This window comes from Dermacentor andersoni, chromosome 1 (assembly GCF_023375885.2).
Source record: "Dermacentor andersoni chromosome 1, qqDerAnde1_hic_scaffold, whole genome shotgun sequence".
Lineage (NCBI taxonomy): Eukaryota > Metazoa > Arthropoda > Arachnida > Ixodida > Ixodidae > Dermacentor > Dermacentor andersoni.
The window spans coordinates 19,106,326-19,125,995 of NC_092814.1; positions in this window are offsets into that span (position 1 = coordinate 19,106,326).

Sequence of the window (19,670 nt, forward strand, 5' to 3'; positions counted from 1 at the left end):
CGCTTAAGTCTCTGTGAGTCTACACAGGTAACAGAATGTAAAGCACGTACATGTTCGACGGCAGAGACATGTACAAATGCCTCTAAAAATGGCGTACTGATCATTATATAAACTTCATAATACAACCTAAGAGGTGGTGGTTGGAGTGGCGATGGTGTTGGTTAGGACAGGGTTAGCTGACAGATAGTGCAAGCGATTGCTTATTTTACCGCTTCTTAAAAGAAACAAGAAAATGTTAGATTACTATATAATGAAAAGTTCACAGTCCGTAAGGATCACCACTTGTCAGAAAGTTCACAGTTTCTTATAAAAGCTGGAAAGAAGCACGAAACTTCCTCTCTCAGAAACTTGGGTCTTTTGGGAAACGCTACCTGTTCCACGCACTCATAAGGACATTGCCTTCTGTGCAAAGCGTGAAGTAGAGCCTTTCTTTCTTCACTGAACAGGACCAGATGAAATCTCAGCCGAACATGCTAGTATACAATGCATGTTATAGTTGGTGGAGCACCGCTGATGAATGCGAAACGATGATAGCGTGCAGAGAACACGTCCTTAGTTTACGAAGCGCAGCAGCAGTGTCGGCTCTTTCCGCATTTCTATCGGAGACCAACGGATCCAGAGGCCCAGATCACGCAGTTCTAATTAAGCGAATAAAATACGCAGTGGCACAATTGCTTGCCTGTTGATTTACTGACTGGTCATTATACACTTGTTGATGATCCGGATATGCGGCATTGGAGTGCTCCAGCATGGAAGCAGGGAGAGGGAACAAGGCACTTGGAGCATAGCCGTGTATGCACTCAGAAAGGCTTGATCTTTTTCCAATTATCTGCAGCAGTGCGAGACACTAACACAACGCGATCGAAATTGGTGGTGTCAGGCTCTCTCACAGGCGTATATACCGGGGGGCGGCAAGAGGGGCATTTGACCACCCCACTGTCAGAAGTCGGGAGGCAAAGTATATAATTTGCATCCCGCCGACTATTGAAAGCGGGTACTTTTGACTGCACGCTGGAAAGTCCAACAAAACTACACATGAAGCTAAATTTTCTTTCTTAGTAGAGTGACCACATACGTAATGCTTTTCTTTACCACGCATCCCCTGATTTGATAGCGAGGGTTGTCTTTTGTGCCTTCTCGAGACGCCCTGTAGCGGAGGACGCGTGGTATTCGCCATACCCTCTAGCATTGAGGAGGACGCCTGAAGCTGGGCAGTTCCCGCCCTAACACATGTCAGCTTGCGCAAATTGCATCATGCCCAGTTTTTCTTTTGAGGGGGACAGCCGTATCGTATTCGAAAATACAATCAGCGTGCTATCTTTAACCTTCGAGCGAGGTGGAAGTTCCGATTAAGTATTATAATCAGCGGAGCCCAACGACTGGTGTACCTTATGGCATGAAATCGTTAAATTATAAAAAGCCGGATCTATTTAGTCTTATTCCAGAGGTAGCCTGCATAGCGTTAGTCTTAGTATCTAATCACCATCAAAATGTAATCAATTTTCTTACAGATATACCTGTTGAATTGCATTGTGTAATCATGACATATCGTAGGTACGCTCCTGAAACTGACCTTGGCGGAACGTGCCGAGCCATTTCAATACCAATAGAACCCTGAATTGAATTTCTTGCTGAAGGCATCTCTCACTTCTGACTGACGATTTCATATTTAGGCTGTTTATAAATAAGAGCTGTACTATTACTTTTTTGCCGAAAGGAGAAAGAACAGCAGATATTGCGTACCCTGAAAAAATGAGGACCACTTTTTGGTGACGTATTTGTGACAGTTTTTTTACTGGGTAGGTTGCTTATATGGTGTGAAAAAAGGTATGAAATGGTCGCTTTCTCCCAATTTTTGTGTGTCATACACGGTATTTAGTTGTTTTCCCCCGGTGTCCTCAGTAAAATATGTGGTGCATGGTGTTTATATTTCTTTGAAGTACGAAGCAATGTTCTGAGTGACGACCGATATATGTTTATTCTGTGTAGATGCATTAGAGCAGTTGCAGAAAGTAACTCATTGAAGCGCATCAAGGTTTTGTAGTGCCTGTAATCGAGATGTTTCCCAGACTCTTAAAACAACAGCACAAGAGGTCGACGATTAAAATTTCATTAAAATAGAGAGAATCTTACACGCAATGCGTGCTGAAACATTCACTTTCCTGCTTTAAATGCAAGTGTTAGAAATAACTACTAAACTCCCGTTTTTCCACGTGTTTTCGTGTATCATATAAAATTTGTAGTTTGTTTGTCCGGTGTTCTCTGTGAGCTGAGCAGGGCGCCTTGTTTATATCAGGGGAACATTTGGGGCATGGCACGGCCAATGTGTAGGAATTGGTCCAAATGGGTAGGTTAAATGCGTACTTTCCAGAAGAATGTGTATGCAAGTAGTCTATAGCGTTATTATTCTGTTTTGCCAGCAGTTTAAAACTTAGACGGCTGCGCTGGCATAGTTACAACTACAAGTGAGGTCAAATTTTGCGAACATAAGGGGAACAATAAGCCAAGTTTATGTACAATGGTACATGCGTGTTGATCAAATACAGCATTAAAAATTTGCGAGCAAGTATTCGAAAGTATTACGCTACTGCTATCAGCTAGGTTTCCCAATGTACCAAGAGAACTCTGCGTTTCAGATATTTTATCCTTTGAAGGAATATGCAGCATTTTATGTGCAATGTGTCGCAGCTAGGCTGTGTGCTGCAGATTCGCGTGTGCTGACTCTTACTGGGACAAGTTCGTGGCGCTTTCACCGGCCCCCAACATTATTGCATTTCGCTACTTTTTGGAATACTTCTCAGCTACGTGCGCCGCGCCTGGCGTTGTGCCGCAGTTAGCGAAAAGCAGCTCGCTGTGTGCTGCAGATTCGCGTGTGCTGAATCTTACTGGGACAAGTTCAGGACGCTTTCCCCGACCCCCAACATTATTGCATTTCGCTACTTTTTGGAATACTTTTCAGCTACGTGCGCCGCGCCTGGCGTTGTGCCGCAATTAGCGAAATGCAGCTTGGTTGTGTGCTGCAGATTTGCGTGTTCTTATTCTTACTGGGACGAGTTCGTGACGTTTTCCCTGACCCCCAACATTATTGCATTTCGCTACATTGTGGTATACTTCTCAGGTTCGCGCGCCGCGTCTGTCGTTGTGCCGCAGTTAGCGAAAATCAGCTCGCTCTGTGCTGCAGATTCGCGTGTGCTGAATCTTACTGGGACAAGTTCGTGACGCTTTCACAAACCCCGAACATTATAGTATTTGAATGCCCCTGAGCCGCTCTTCGAGTTACGAATTCTTCGCAGTCCAGCGAGTGCGTTGAGACGCTTGTCCAATGCCTCCTAGCTGGCACAAGGCCGGCGCTCTTCAATCTCTGACATCATGCTACTTTGCCCGACTGCATTACAATATAATGGGGACGCTTCCGAATAAGCCGCGATGATTTTGGCTTCACCACCTTTGTCATGGCGGGTTTGGCAATGGAAATTCCGGTGCAGGTAGGATAATGTCGTAAAGCAGAGTGCGCGGGCCTGCAGCTGGCTCTCGTTTAGCCCAGTGGGTAATACAGTCGGGTTCGCAGCGTGGGGTAGTATTTTCGAAACTCACTACCACTAAAGTTATTCCTTTCGAATTTAGACTGTTGTTTTATGCTTTAAACTCTTTATAGCGATTGCCGAGGTAAAATTAGAACGCAGGTGAGAGCTTGCGCGAACAAAGAACGCGCGGATAACACATGCTTCCGAGAGCGAAGGTGACGTTTCGTTGCGGTGATGCCCTCTACCCTCACGCAACGTCTGGCGCGCTAGCGTTGCAGGAGGTGTTCCTTTTCGCCCGCTCTGCTCCGTCGAAGCATGCACTTGACGTGGCGTTGCAGTCAAAGGAAATTTAGGGGCTGTTTGGCGCCTACAGACGCTGGTTTTTCGGCTCAATGGGCTATTTGATGCTTTCGCATCAAAACAAAAAAGAAAAAAAAACTCACGCACATCCACTCACAAAAAAAAAAAACTCATAAAGGGGCAGCAGCGAACACCGTAAAATGAACCCAGTAGAAAATGGAGCTTTATGGCACCATCAATAAGAAGAATTTTATCCGTTTTGTTCTCTGGCTGCTTCACAGGGCCGGCCTGGTATTACACGTAGCGTCGCCGAAAATTATAATCTCGGCTGTCAGTATTGTGCTGGTTCCTGAGGTGCTGGCGAGTGAGTTTTCATGCTCCTTGAGCGCACAGGAAATACGTGGGGACGTATAGGTCGTCTTCCACGCTCACGTTCGGCAGCATGGCGTCAAAGTTCGTAGCCGAGTTTTTTCTGTAAAACAGCTTGAATGGCGCCATCTGCGATGGTTCCTGCACTGACGTGTAGCGGGCTAACGTTATGTATGGAAGGACGGCATGCCATCTCTTGTGCTCAACGTCGACGTATGTTGCCAACATGTCGGCGAGGGTCTTATTTAGGCATTCCGTAATACCATTCGTCTTCGCGTGGCAAGCGGTTCCCCTCCGGTAACTTATCCGGCGGTATTGCCGGAGCGCTTCAGTAAGCCTCGCTGTAAAGCCATTGCTTTGTCGGTGATCCAGATTTCTGGGGCACGCTCTCGTAGCAGAATGTTCTCGAGAAGGAATTTCGCCCCTTTTACCGCACTACTTTTTGTGCAAGGGTTTTGTTTCGGCCTAGAGGGTGAGGTAGCCGGTACTCACGACGATCTCTTTATTACCGGATGTTCACGTCAGAACGAGTGTTCAAATACGGCGTTCAAATACGTTGCCTCAAAGTTACTGGGATCCTGTCAGTTTCGCCAATGTCGTCACGCGTACGTCAGCGCCGAGTACGTTTGCTTGGGCAGCACATGAACAAATGAACACACGTAACACATATGTTACAACACATGAACACATGAAGGTCAACACATGACCGCAAGGTGCGATGCAAAGACAAAATCCATTGCATGGGGAGTTATACTGCACACACGTTAAAATGCAACACTTAATGGAGACAGAATGCGTCTTCCCTAACTACTTTTGTGTTCGCACCCCCCACCTTAACCAACGTCTATGGGGCGATCGTTTATACGTGTAGCGTCGGGTAGCTTACAGTGCCCGCTATGTCCGTCGTGGATGTCTTCGCCTCGCGGTCTGTGGTCCATCGTCGCAACCCGCTTGTGATCACTCATCGCTATTGTCTGGCGTCACCGGTGCCCCGGCTGACGTGACCAAGGCACAAACGCTCGGGAACTGTCGCGCTCAGGCAGAGTGGGACCTATGTCGGCGGGCGCTCCTGCTGAGCACCGGCCCAGCTCAGGTCTGTAGACGGGACAGTGACTGGCTGCAGCCAGGCTTCGTGCGCGCACGTTCAGTGGCGTGAACGCTGACGTGTCTTGCCGGGTGGGTCCGGGCCAGCGGTAGTTCCGGAGCCGGTGGTCAGCTGTTCGTCGAGCCTGGTACTCGGGCGGGACGTCGCGCGATCATCACGGCACTCTGGCAGGACCGAGAGTTGGGTTCTTCGGCCATCTTCTCCCGGAACGCTGCGCCCGGCCACCACGTCCTTCCATGCGCTCACACTGTATCCAAGATGACGTCTCCGCGTGCTCCCTTCACTTGTTCTTCATTTTCTGATGTCTTCTTGTCTGTTTTCGTTCGTATCATGTCTTCTTCCTGGTTCTTTTCTTGCACTTGTCATTCCTGACAGGGAGAAAGCGAGGTGCCCTGCAGTTGGATCTTCGTGAATGGAGTGCAGAACGTCTGAGTTAGGGGCTGAAGACACCACGAGAAGCTAGTTGGTGCAGACTCGCGAGAAGTTCTATACGAGGACGTCGTTTCGCAGATGAAAGTCACGACATCCGCCCCTACATACCCTAGGGACAAGGTGAGCTTTGTCTTGCGAGTAAGCGGCAAGGCTTTTTTCAGTTCGGGGTAGGGCAATTGCTGTGCGGTGGAGTCGTCTGCGCTTATTGCTCCGAGGAAAGTGTCCTTGCCTTGTTCGTCTTGTAGCTGCGGGTCGATGGGAGCGCGGGACAGGCACTAGAGTGCTTTAATCTCGACGTGTAGTCACGTTGATGTGGAATGCTTGAATTCTCAGGCGCTAGCGTGCAAGACAGCCTGAAGAGTCTTTTTAATTGGCCAGCCAAAACAAGTTGTGGTGGTCGCTTACGACGCTGAACGGCCTACCGTTGATGTAAGGCTGACATTTTGACTAAGCCCGGGTTATATCAAGGCCCTTATTTTTCGTCGTGGAATAATTAGCTTCTGGTTTGTATAGCAACTGGCGAGCGTCAACTACGACCCTTTCAACTCCGTCCTTTATTTGGTCAGGCACGGAAATGAGTCCTACGCTTCTTTCGTCAGTGTGGGTTTTGGTATTGGCTCCTTCGTCCAAGTGTGCGAGTACTGGTGGCGATGCAGTCGTCGTTTCTGTTCTCTGCTTCGACCTATGGGGTTTCGCCCCGGACGTCTGATTTCGCGCGGCGATGCGAGAGAAGTCCTCCACAAAGCACGTGTAGTAGGCACACAGACCAACGAAACTGCGTACTGGCTTCTTGTCAAAGGGCTGCCCGAACTTTGCTATGACAGCTGTCTTCTGCGGGTCAGGGTGAACTGCAGACTTGCTGATGACGTGGTCAAGGAGCAGGAGCTCTTTGTACGCGCAGCGGCACTTTTCGGACTTAAGAGCAAGTCCGGATGACCTAATTGCCTCGAGGGCTGCTCCCAGCCGAATCAGGTGATCGTGGAAATTAGCGGTAATGACGACGAGGATGTTATCCCTGTAGATGAGGCAGGTTTGCCATTGCTAACACAGACAATACCGTGTCCATTACGCGCTGGAAAGCTGCGGGTGGCAAGCAAAGACAAAATGACACTAGCTTCAACACACAGAGGCCCTGCGGCGTGATTAAGGTGGTCTTCTGTCCATTCCTCTCGTCCACATCAATTTGCCAGTAGTCAGTCTTGTATTTCATCGACAAAAAAACATCTTGCATTGTCGGTCCAGTGCGTCGCCTGTTCGTTAGAGGGGGTATACGTGTTTCTTTGTAACATTGTTTAGGCGACGATTATCGACGCGAAAACACACTCTTCCATCCCATTTGATTGGTAAGAAAACAGGTGACTCCTACAAAATGGTCGACGTCTGGTTGATTTAATCAAGCAGTATTAAAGCGAAAGCGTCAAATGGCTCATTCAGAGAAAAAGTCAGCGTCTGTCGTGTGGACAAGCGCAAAACCGCACCTAAATTCCCATTGGCTGCCACCCCACATCACGGGCGCGTATCGACGGAGGAGAGCGGGTGAAAACGATCACCTGCTGCTGCAATAGCGCACCATATGTTGCATGTGGAAAGAGGGCATCGCCGCGACGCCACACCAACATCACTCTGGCTCGCGGAAGCCTGTGTTATCTGCGCGTTCCTTGGCCGTGCAAGCTCTCGCCTGCATTCTAACTTCACCTCGGCAATCGCTGTAAAGAAATTCATCTACAGAACACTGAATAAATTCGAAAGGAAAAACGTTTGCAGTAGTGACTTTCAAACCTATGACCTAACGCTCAGAAGCTGTGTCTTTCCCAATGGGCTAAACCAGCGCCTCCTAGATAGCAGCCCTATGCACTCCGCTTAATGACGTCATGCTATCTAGACCAAAATTTCCATTGTCAGGCCCGGCGTGGCGAAAGCGGTGACGTCAAAATCACCGCGGCTCACTCGGAAGCGGCTCTATTCCATTCTATGGCAGTCGGCCAAGGTAGCATGACGTCACGTATTCAAGCGCGCCGGCCTTGTGCTATCTAATGGTATCTTCGACTGGTCGCCTCCATTCCCCGAAGCAGAGTCGGGCAGATCCGGCGTTCCCCGAGCTCAGAGGCAGAGGACAATCGTGCAAGCCGAACGTGTGACTCGCTCTCGGAGGATGAAATGGCAGATGTGAAACCACGTGACTACTGCCAACGTCCAATGTTTCGCCTATCAAAAGCTCCCGGCGCTGCCGAGAAAACCGGTGGACGCGCCGGCGGCACGAGCGTTCGTCGAGACGCCAGCATGCAGTGGCCTAGGTTGCCTAGGTTACGGTGGGCCGTCGCCAACCGCAGCGACGCGGCGCTGCGATGACGTTTCAATCTCGAGGACTGCTCCGACGACAGGGCTCGGAGCGCCTCAGAGCGCTCGAAGATGGAGGAGAGCAATCGAGAAGAACCAGCCGAACGCAGGGCGCGCGCCCTCTTTCAACCAGCCGAAGACAACGCCGCTCGCGAGAGCGCTCCAGAGCGCTCAGAGGCAACCAGCCGAAGATGGCATAAGAGGCGTTGGCCAAGCCTCTATACGCGCTCGCTCGCCCGCAAGGGGTTCATGAATGGAAGGACCGCTCAGCGCCGTTCAATTGGGCATTATTGCTTTCGCACTCACAACTCATAAAAAGTGCTTAGGCGCCTTCGGATTCTTTTAATCGACTTGTTGCGTTATGGCTTCTCGTTTGCGGATCGAAATTCGGTACGTGCTCTGACGGAGTGGTCGAACGCATGTATCGGTTATTATGCGATGTTTAGCAACTGGTGTTGGTGGAATCCTTGATTAGGATGAAAAACAGTCCTTGGGCTATAAGATGAGACCTTTTAGCGGTTCGTGGTTGCACCTGGGGGTCGATACTCGGATTATGAACTTGAACAGGCGTAGTTAGTTCGGTAGAATCCGAGAAGACAAACGCGTTGCAAACAGCTGTACCTTCTTTTGGTATCAGATTTTCGTGCGTGCCCTTGTTTAGATTTTCGTATTCCTGGCTGAAGCCTGTCAACATTATCGGCGTTTTTCATGCACACAATTGAAGGATTCCTTTTACGACAGCGACATCTCCGTCGGGCAGCAGGTGTCGGTAGTTCTCGACGATGGCTTCTAAGTGTCTGGTTGCTTCGGCCCCGGCAGAAGTCTTGATGCTGGTACGAGGTGGAATACTTACTTGATCGTCAAGTATATTTAGGGACCAGTGACTGGGACATATGGAGCATTATCGCTTGGTCGGCAGACGGTATTATAGGCTTGTGTGTTAACAAGACGATCGCACTGTGTCGACTCAGGAAGTCCATACCGAAAATTACGCCCCGTGAGCATTGTTGGTTCTACCAAGTGTCGATGCTAAAGAAGACTAGGTCGACGTAAAGGTGGTTAAAATGACTCAGTGTGTAAATGTTGATTATATCTATCCATTCTTCTTTTTCTTCATCACGTTCATTATTTAGTCATTGCGTATTATTCGTATGATATTTCACGCGCAATTACGTTGGCCTTGTCTTGCTTAGCGTCGATACTTGGTTGACCCCTTCTATTTTTCAGCGCTTGAAACTTTGCAATGTGCCCCTTGCCTCGGTTTTATTGTATTCTCTTTCACTTTCTGCAACCGCGACGCGTAGAACTGATTATCTCCTAGTGTTTACGGCTTCTCTGAAACACACGCCCAAAGCTCGAGCGACGCGCGGCCGGCGAGTTCTCGCGGCTTGTCCGACCGAGTTGTCCTCCATTCCGAGTTCGGGCACTTCGTGCTACATGGCGGAGGGCACTGACGTGAGGTGGCATTTGACGACGACGGCGCAGATGAGGGCAACAGCGACACTCATTTCTGATTAGTTGCTGACTATTCCTTCGTGTTCTCGAGAGAAAGCATCACATTTCCAGTTCATACGACTTATGCAAGTCCTCTAACCGACCATGTCTTTTTTTTTCCGGAAATAATCCGAAATCCTAAATACGGCCAATCCGTGTGAACCCAGGTAGAAGGCCTTGCTTTCATAAGGTATTGCTCGGTATAGCTCCGCAGGTAGTGCACCACATGCATCTGATGAGGAGGTTAGAGTATGGTAACAGACGACGACAGGATTCTCTACCACGTTACTTTGCATTTTTTTATTCCTTAGAGTTGGACGTGTTTGCAGATTTAACTGTGACTTATCTTTAATAATTCAATTCTACCATAAAGATCGGTTAATTTTCCTGTCTACAATTTACTTGGCTTCATTGGCTATTGGCTCCATGCTATTTTACTTGTATGTATACTGGTGTACCCATTTTTGCTTTACGTACGGATTCTCCGGTAACTCAGGCCTTTTAACGTAGCTCCAGTGAAAGGAAAAAAATCTGCGGATGCCACGCATTGTGGGGATCAATGTAACTATGCGGTTTGCTTTGATTGACGATAATTTGCGGTGATGTTGGTGGCAAATATGTAATTTCTTGAGTGTTTAGTTCAATACGAGAGTGGTGAGTGATGTTAAACGTTACCTTGCGTGCACAACTGCTGTTTGTCTGCGTAGTCCACAGAACACAAAGGGAGACGTGTTTCCTTGAGGCGTTTTTGGGCGGCATTGTTTATATTCTGTGAGAGTTGAGCATTATCATTGTCTCACATGGCACATAGCATTGTGGCAGAAGTCTTAAACTTTAATTGAATTGTGCGGTTGTACGTAATTCCACTAATTATTATAAAATTGTATGTATACATTGTATACATACATTTGCGGTCTGCATGCCGTTTCGCTGCGTAGCAAAGATGCTGCTGTTTCGTGCAACGCTCTATTCGGGCCTGGGCGTCCTCGACGCTGAGTTCATGCTTTGGAACAATTTTTCTTGCGCTTGTTTACGAGATCCTTCTGCATACGGAACAAGCACGCATTTGAGACGCCAGCTCAAAGCGCTCTCTTCAGGCTATGAACGATTGTAATGTTTACGCTATCACAGCCCAGCACTTGCATTTTTGTCGCATAGGATGCGCGGAGGAGCGAGCCATCTGGCGGTGTTGCAAGAAACCCAGCGGCACGCATGGCAGGACCATCACAGCGCCCAGAAAGTCGGCAGAAGAGGCAGAGAAAGCTTCACTTTAAGACTGCTTTTTCCGCAGTAGCAGCTTCCCGGCGTTATACAGTGTTCAACGTTAGTGTATTGGGCTGCTGAGCACGAGGTCGCGGGATCGAATCCCCGCCACGGTGGCCGCATTTCGATGGGGGCGAAATGCGAAAACACCTGTGCACTTCGATTTAGGTGCACATTAAAGAACCCCAGGTGGTCGAAGTTTCCGGAGTCCTCCACTACGGCGTACCTCATAATCACAAAGTGGTGTTGCCACGTAAAACACCATAATTTATTTTTTTTTTACATTACTGTACCCAACAGGCCAACTCACCATTTGCTCGGCCTGTCCGACATTCATAGGTTTAAGAACTGGCGTAGTCCTTTTCGAGCGGGGGATGGCGAGCTGGCGTCGCCGGATGAGAGAGGAATAAAGAGGGAGTCATCAGCGACAGTCTGTTTACAGCATCATCCGTGACGCGGAGGGGGTCTCCGCCCTACCACCTTAACGCTTCAGTATGAAAACGGACACGATAATGACGGAAGAAAGCAACATGCTCTGGCAATTAATCGGAAAGCGTTCCGAAACGAGGCACCTACTCAAAGCGGCAAAGCGAATCGCCCTACTGCACACACTACTCGTTTGCCTTTCTTGGTGTCATGCTTTTTATTCCTGCAGTCTCATTACACGGCTGCAGAAAATGGGGAAACAGCGTTCCAGGCTTTAATTACGGTCGCCCCCTTGTGTGATGGTGGTGGCTGACAAAGAGAGAGAGAGAACAAAAAAAAGCATGTCAATTCGCTGGGCTGTCGGCGGTACGGTCGTCCTTGGCGACACGACGTGACCCAGGCCCCCTGAAATGAGATGATTGCCTAGTGCCCGTTGCGTGGCCGATAGTCACGCTCTATTACCGTCCCCGAGTGCGACGCCTCTCTACTGCGCTTACAGATGCTGTGACGTCACCACTCGCATGTTGTAGCAACCACACTGCAACCGTTGCAACAAAGCCGTAGGCAGTGGGAGCAATTGGTGTCAAAGGCTTGATGGGTCTCGGATCGCGAAAGCCTCGTTGAAGTCTGTGCCGCTGACCTCTCTTGCCGTTGCAGTCCTCTCTGCATGCGCTGCTGGGTCACTCATGTCTTTCTCCCATCCAGATTGTTTTCAGGGAACGCACTTACAGCCCATAAGAACACCTTCCACACAGTAGAACGTCCCCATGCGACTGCTCTATGCTACGAAAATAATGGCATAACAATGTAGTTTACGGACCGGCCAAGCGACCAGCAATTGACGCCTTACAATGAGCACAAGATGTCATGATTACATTGCTTATTCTCTTCTCGTCAGAAGTGGCTCGTCACAGCCCAACGTCTTCGGCTATTTCTTTAGGTGATATGACATCCGTGAAGAAAGCGAGAGTCATTTTTTCACATTTTGTTTCCAATATTAAAAAGCACACAAGCACGGATAGATTTTCACGACGTGCTTAATTTACACAGTCTAGAACTTGCCAATATACTGTACACTCAAACGTAAACTATCAGTAATTCTAATGAAAAGTCGCAGTTTCGCCCGAAAGACGAAGCATCGATTGCGATAGCAAATTAGTGGACAGCTATACGAAGTAAGCATAGTAGTTTTATCGTGCGTATAAACTTGCAAACATCGGCATAGTAACTAAACTAACAAGCAAATGTGTGGCACACGCAAAAGTACCATGGACACATCTCACTCGTTGACCGAGCAAACTTACTGTCAGAACACTGGAGTTAGGAATCGAAGTAGCATCAGCGAGCAAACTGACCTTCGTGCACACTTCGGACTGTCTCCCCGTCGCAGATGGCTTTCGAGATACAGCGGCCAAGCGCGCGGTCACCCGGGCTAAGCCCAGGCCGCCCGGAGTAGAACGCGCCCCCTCCCAACTTTCCCCACGTGGCCTTCCACGCGATGGAAGACGGCTCGCTTCCTCCCTGCTTTCCTCACTTTCGTGCGCGAGGTTGAGCCGCGATCGCCGGCTGTTACGGTTGGCGTGTAGCACCCCGGACAAACAGGATGCTCGACCACCATGCCTCATTGAAACGAAGGGTGAATTCCCAATTTGTTGTGGTTGTCTGGAGGGGTTGCCAGCCTGGCTCGCGCCCCGCAGTGCTTAAAGGCCCCTTTGTGTGTGTGTGACTTTAGAGGGACCCTTTCCACGAACTGTCAGCACTTTCCATGAACGAATGTCCCCTATAGCAGAAAGGCTCACCGAAAGAGGGAGCAGCTGCAAAGCCACGACGAGGATTTAGAACGTCAACTGGGAGAATGGATCAGCAGCCCATCCACAACCAGGGGATGGGCGGCTGACGTGACGTTGACGTGAGCTAGATCCCGCCTACGATTTTAGGGAGCCTATTTAAAAGGGCTCTACAATGTACTTTTCACTTCATTCTCATCTTTCACCAACCATTGAATAAACCTGCAAGTTTCGCAGTAGAAATCATCTCATCCCTTCCTGATCACCATGGTCTACCGGACGCCTGCAGCCCGCCCACAACGCCACGCTACCGAATAGTAACGGCGGTCGAGCTTCGAGAAACAGGTGTCGCAACAACTGGTCGGCAGCGGTGGCGTACGCTAGCCTGGAGAACGCAACACGGCTCACCCTCGCACGCTTTCCCTCGCACATATAGCGTATAGTGCGCGGCGAGGGTGCTATCGCCCTTGGACTTTGTATGAAACCTCACGTCGACGCCGACGGCAGAAATGCGCTTGGAATGTCCATATAATTGATATCGCAATGAAATGGCTATTGTGTACCGTTACAGAAATGCTGCATGCATAGACAGACGGCTTATGAACTTTCATGGGGGAAATTTTCGTGAACAATCAGTTATATAAATACATAATAAACTAGAATTTGTTAACTGCCATTTTTCATTTCGTGATTATGGTAATTTTTATATAACACATTTGAAGACAATCCTATTCAAGGAGAATTTTAGCTTTTTTATATTTCCACATTTCTACGTTGCTGAAATATTCATCATTAAATTTGGCCGTAAGTACGCCAACTTCGCATTCACCGGTGGAAGTTTCGACAAAAACTGAACCCCCTTGTGACGCATTCGATTTCTCGCCTGTCTAGAAGCCCGCCGAAACGGCTCCCAGCTGCTCGCTCCTTCTCTCAGCTGGAAGAAAACTGTCCAGCAAAATTACCTGTGTAACCTGTGCGGTTTGCTTTTAATATTGAGACTGCCGCCTCTGCCTGTAAAATTAGCTTACTAATTGAAAAAATTCTATTATTTATATTTCGGAACAGCAGTGTTCTGGGAACATCAAACATTATCGCGACAGTTATTCCACTTATTAATTATTTAATTTCATTAACACGCCTGAAACCCTTAGAGTGGGTATTAAACACGCGCGGAGGAAGAAGGGTAGTAAACTCAGGTGTGGTCAGTAATTAGGAGCGAAATTATTCCAGCAGAAATAGTAACTGTACTCAAAAAACTGTTAATTAGCAATATTGATGATGGATTTCTTGAGACCAATTCATCGCGAAAATTGTGTCCGCCAAAGCGCATTAGAACAACAGCAGAAATAGCATTCAGTAGCCCGCATGGCCTTTTTAAATTATTACTGTTAATTGAACTTTGAAGGCCTTCTGTGTGGCGTTTTTGGCACCGCCTTGTAATAGAATTCATTTACATTGGTTGAAACGCACTTATCGGTGACCAGTACAAGAAGCCAAAATTTTCTTTATTTAGACGTACTGCAGTCACGTTTCGGTAATTTTAACAGCGTGGTACATGATGACATTATTAAAAAAGGAAAAATGACGAAAACATGAACATATACCAGATACAGTTCATGCAATAGATACGATAAATGGAAGCTACTATGGGGGGGCTGAAGAAATATCGATAACGTAAAAGCGGCAAGGTTTACGTTATGCTGCGTCGTTATGCTGCGCCCCGTTCCAAAGGGGACGCTCATAACATACATCCATCTATCCATTCCGAGAAGAATCAATAGTTACTGGAATGCATAAGTGCTGATGTTAAGGGTTTCGGGAATGATGCCGAAATTATGCTATTAGGTGACATAAATGCCCATAAACAAGATCTAGATGCCTTTGCCGACAACAACGGGAAGTCAATGCTATATCTTTGTGAGCAACATGACCTCACGGCCGTGAATACAGGGCCTAAAGGTAAAGGTCACATCTCGTGGAAAGTAGAAAACTGGCATTCGGCCATTGATTACTGTCTGATGACAGAAGAAATTCATGATAAGTTGAGAGAAATGGTCATTGACGAGGAAGGGTATAGCAGAATAGGGAGTGGCCATAAATGCATCATTTTGAAAATGGGATATGTAGTTGGGAAAGAGAGCAAGGAGTGCAAAATGGGCAGTCCAAATTTGAATGCTGAACAAGTACCAAATATAGTCACAAGAGTCGAGGAAGAACTTGACGATTGGCCAAGTAAAGAGTGGGAATATAATGAGCTTCTAAATGTGAGGACAAGAGAAACAACATGTTCATTGGAAAGGGAAAAAGAAGCCGAAGAGCTGGTGGAACAGGGAGGTACGAGAAGCGATCGCCGAACGCCAGAAAGCATCCTGAGAGCACAGGCAGGCAAAGAAAGCGCAGTTGCCGCAGGATGAATTAGCCAGTAAATGCGAATTATACCGGGAGAAAAAGTCTATGGTTCAAATACAGGGGCAAGCAAAGATAACAGGTGAAAGTGAACGTTGGTTGTCACAAATACGTGAGAAAAAGGAGGCCGCACCTAGAATAATTTGGAACCACATAAAATTATTAGGCAGAAAGTCAACAACAATACAACAACATATCCTAGACGAACATGGAAGCCAACTGGAAGGGGAATAGGCAATAAATTGCATCCAAAAATAATAGCCGTATCTTACCAAGGCAATGACGGAGCAGTTTATAGGCGTCGGAAACGCCCCCCGTTGCGTAGTTATCCCGTGATCAATCCCGTGGTAGATATGCTGTAGTCGATGATGGCACGTGCTGGGAAGCAAGCGGTAGTGCGCGTGCGTGCAGTTTCGCCACGGTTTCGGGCTGTTGCCAGTAGCTATGCCTTGTCAGGAAGGCCTGCGATGCGTAAGAGCGATGGGTTAGCAGCCGTTGCAGAACGGCCACAAGCCTGCTCTGAAGTGGGTTCCGTCGGTGTCGGTGCAGTTTTATAGGCGTCGGAAACGCCCCCCGTTGCTTAGATATCCCGTGGTAGATATGCTGTAGTCGATGATGGCACGTGCTGGGAAGCAAGCGGTAGTGCGCGTGCGTGCAGTCGGTGAGCCTTTTACTCCGCCACTGTTTCGGGCTGTTGCCGGTAGCTATGTCTTGTCAGCAAGGCCTGCGATGTGTAAAACCGATGGGTTAACAGTCGTTACAGAACGGCCACCGGTCTGCTCTGGAGTTTATATCATCATCATCATCAGCCTGGTTATGCCCACTGCAGGGCAAAGGCCTCTCCCATACTTCTCCAACTACCCCGGTCATGTAGTAATTGTGGCCATGTTGTCCGCAAACTTCTTAATCTCATCCGTCCACCTAACTATCTGCCGCCCTCTGCTACGCTTTCCCTCCCTTGGAATCCATTCCGTAACTCTTAATGGCCATCGGTTATCTTCACTCCTCATTACGTGTCCTGCCCATGCCCATTTCTATTTCTTGATTTCAACTAAGATATCATTAACTCGCGTTTGTTCCCTCACCCAATCTGCTCTTTTCTTATCCCTTAACGTTACACCTATCATTTTTCTTTCCATAGCTCGTTGCGTCGTCCTCAATTTAAGTAGAACCCTTTTAGTAAGCCTCCAGGTTTCTGCCCCGTACGTGAGTACTGGTAAGACACAGCTGTTATAAACTTTCCTCTTGAGGGATAGTGGCAACCTGCTGTTCATGATTTGAGAATGCCTGCCAAACGCACCCCAGCCCATTCTTATTCTTCTGATTATTTCAGTCTCATGATCCGCATCCGCAGTCACTACCTGTCCTAAGTAGATGTATTCCCTTACCACTTCCAGTGCCTCACTACCTATTGTAAACTGCTGTTCCCTTCCGAGACTGTTAAACATTACTTTAGTTTTCTGCAGATCAATTTTTAGACCCACCCTTCGGCTTTGCCTCTCCAGGTCAGTGAGCATGCATTGCAGTTGGTCCCCTGAGTTACTAAGCAAGGCAATATCATCAGCGAATCGCAAGTTACTAAGGTATTCTCCATTAACTCTTATCCCCAATTATTCCCAAACCAGGTCTTTGAGTACCTCCTGTAAACACGCTGTGAATAGCATCTGAGAGATCGTATCTCCCTGCCTGACGCCTTTCTTTATTGGGATTTTGTTGCTTTCTTTATGGAGGACTACGGTGGCTGTGGAGCCGCTATAGATATCTTTCAGTATTTTTACATACGGCTCGTCTACACCCTGATTCCGCAATGCCTCCATGACTGCCGAGGTCTCCACTGAATCAAACGCTTTCTCGTAATCAACGAAAGCTATATATAAAGGTTGGTTATATTCCGCACATTTTTCTGTCACCTGATTGATAGTGTGAATATGGTCTATTGTTGAGTAGCCTTTACGGAATCCTGCCTAGTCCTTTGGTTGACAGAAGTCTAAGTTGTTCCATATTGTCTTTGCGATTACCTAAGTAAATACTTTGTAGGCAACGGACAGTAAGCTGATCGGTCTATAATTTTTTAACTCTTTGGCGTCCCCTTTCTTATGGATTAAGATTATGTTGGCGTACTTCCAAGATACCGGTACGCTCGAGCTCATGCGGCATTGCGTATACAGGGTGGCCGTTTCTCTAGAACAATCTGCCCACCATCCTTCAACAAATCTGCTGTTACCTGATCCTCCCCAGCTGCCTTCCCCCTTTGCACAGCTCCCAAGGCTTTCATTACTTCTTCCGGTGTTACCTGTGGGATTTCGAATTCCTCTAGACTATTCTCTCTTCCATTATCGTCGTGGGTGCCACTGGTACTGTATAAATCTCTACAGAACTCCCCAGCCACTTGAACTATCTCATCCATATTAGTAATGATATTGCCGGCTTTGTCTCATAACGCATACAGCTGATTCTTGCCTATTCCGAGTTTCTGCTTCACTACTTTTAGGCTTCCTCCGTTCCTGAAAGCATGCTCAATTCTATCCATATTATACTTCCTTATGTCAGCTGTCTTACGCTTCTTGATTAACTTCGAAAATTCTGCCAGTTCTATTCTAGCTGTAGGGTTAGAGGCTTTCATACATTGGCGTTTCTTGATCAGATCTTTCGTCTCCTGCGATAGCTTACTGGTATCCTGTCTAACGCAGTTACCACCGACTTCTATTGCACACTACTTAATGATGCCCACAAGATTGTCATTCATTGCTTCAACACTAATGTCCTCTTCCTGAGTTAAAGCCGAATACCTGTTCTGTAGCTTGATCTGGAATTCCTCTATTTTCCCTCTTACCGCTAACTCATTGATCGCCTTATGTACCGGTTGCTTATGTTCCCTCCTCAGGTCTAGGCTAATTCGAGTTCTTAGCATCCTATGGTCACTGCAGCGCACCTTGATGAGCACGTCCACATCTTGTATGACGCCAGGGTTAGCGCAGAGTATGAAGTCTATTTCATTTCTAGTCTCGCCGTTCGGGCTCCTCCACGTCCACTTTCGGCTTCTCGCTTGCGGAAGAAGGTATTCATTATCCGCATATTATTCTGTTCCGCAAACTCTACTAATAACTCTCACCTGCTATTCCTAGTGCCTATGCCATATTCCCCCCCTGCCTTGTCTCCAGCCTGCTTCTTGCCTACCTTGGCATTGATGTCGCCCATCAGTATACTGTATTTTCTTTTGACTTTACCGATCCCCGATTCCACGTCTTCATAGAAGCTTTCGACTTCCTTGTCATCATGACTGGATCAAGGGGACATAGACCTGTACAACCTTCATTTTGTACCTCTTATTAAGTTTCACAACAAGACCTGCCACCCTCTCGTTAATGCTATAGAGTTCCTGTATGTTACCAGCTATGTTCTTATTAATCAGGAATCCGACTCCTAGTTCTCGTCTGTCCGCTAAGCCCCGCTCCTCTTTTGGCCTCCTCTTCACTGAGCCCTATTATATCCCATTTACTGCCCTCTAATTCCTCCAAGGAGCACTGCTAGACTCGCCTCATTAGATAACGTTCTAGCGTTAAACGTTGCCAAGTTCATATTCCAATGGTGGCCTGTCCGGAGCCAGGGATTCTTAGCACCCTCTGCAGCGTCGCAGGTCTGACCGCCGCCGTGGTCAGTTGCTTCGCAGCTGCTGGGGACTGAGGGCCGGGGTTTGATTGTTGTGTTCATATAGGAGGTGAGTGAGTGCGTTACCGGTTCTGGTCACCGGGATCAGGCCACACTCCAGGCCTGTTTATGCAATTTTATCAGCACGCGTTTTTTTTTAATCCAGTGGAAAATTGCACGGCCCCGGGATTCGAACCACGGACCTCTTGCACGCGAGGCGGTTGTTCTACCTCTACCCCACCGCTGCACCTCGTACATATAGTTTATATATATCTTGCGAGACAGCTGTGAAGCCTCGACGATGTATATTGCAGGTCGGGCGCTGAAGACGATGACGCTGGCCATGATGATGAATATATAGAGATGAAGATGAAAGGGTAATATAATGCTCACACAATTTGCCCCGCGCGTGGAAGCGGCCACCCTGGCCGTTGGTTATGGCGGGAAACGCCGTATGAAAGGCTTCAAAAGCGAAACATGGACAATCTTTGTTGCACGGTAGCGGCCGTCCAAAGGCGGAATGACTGGAGTGACCAGATAGTTAACTGGCGAAGTCTGTTTCTGAACAATGTAGGGCGC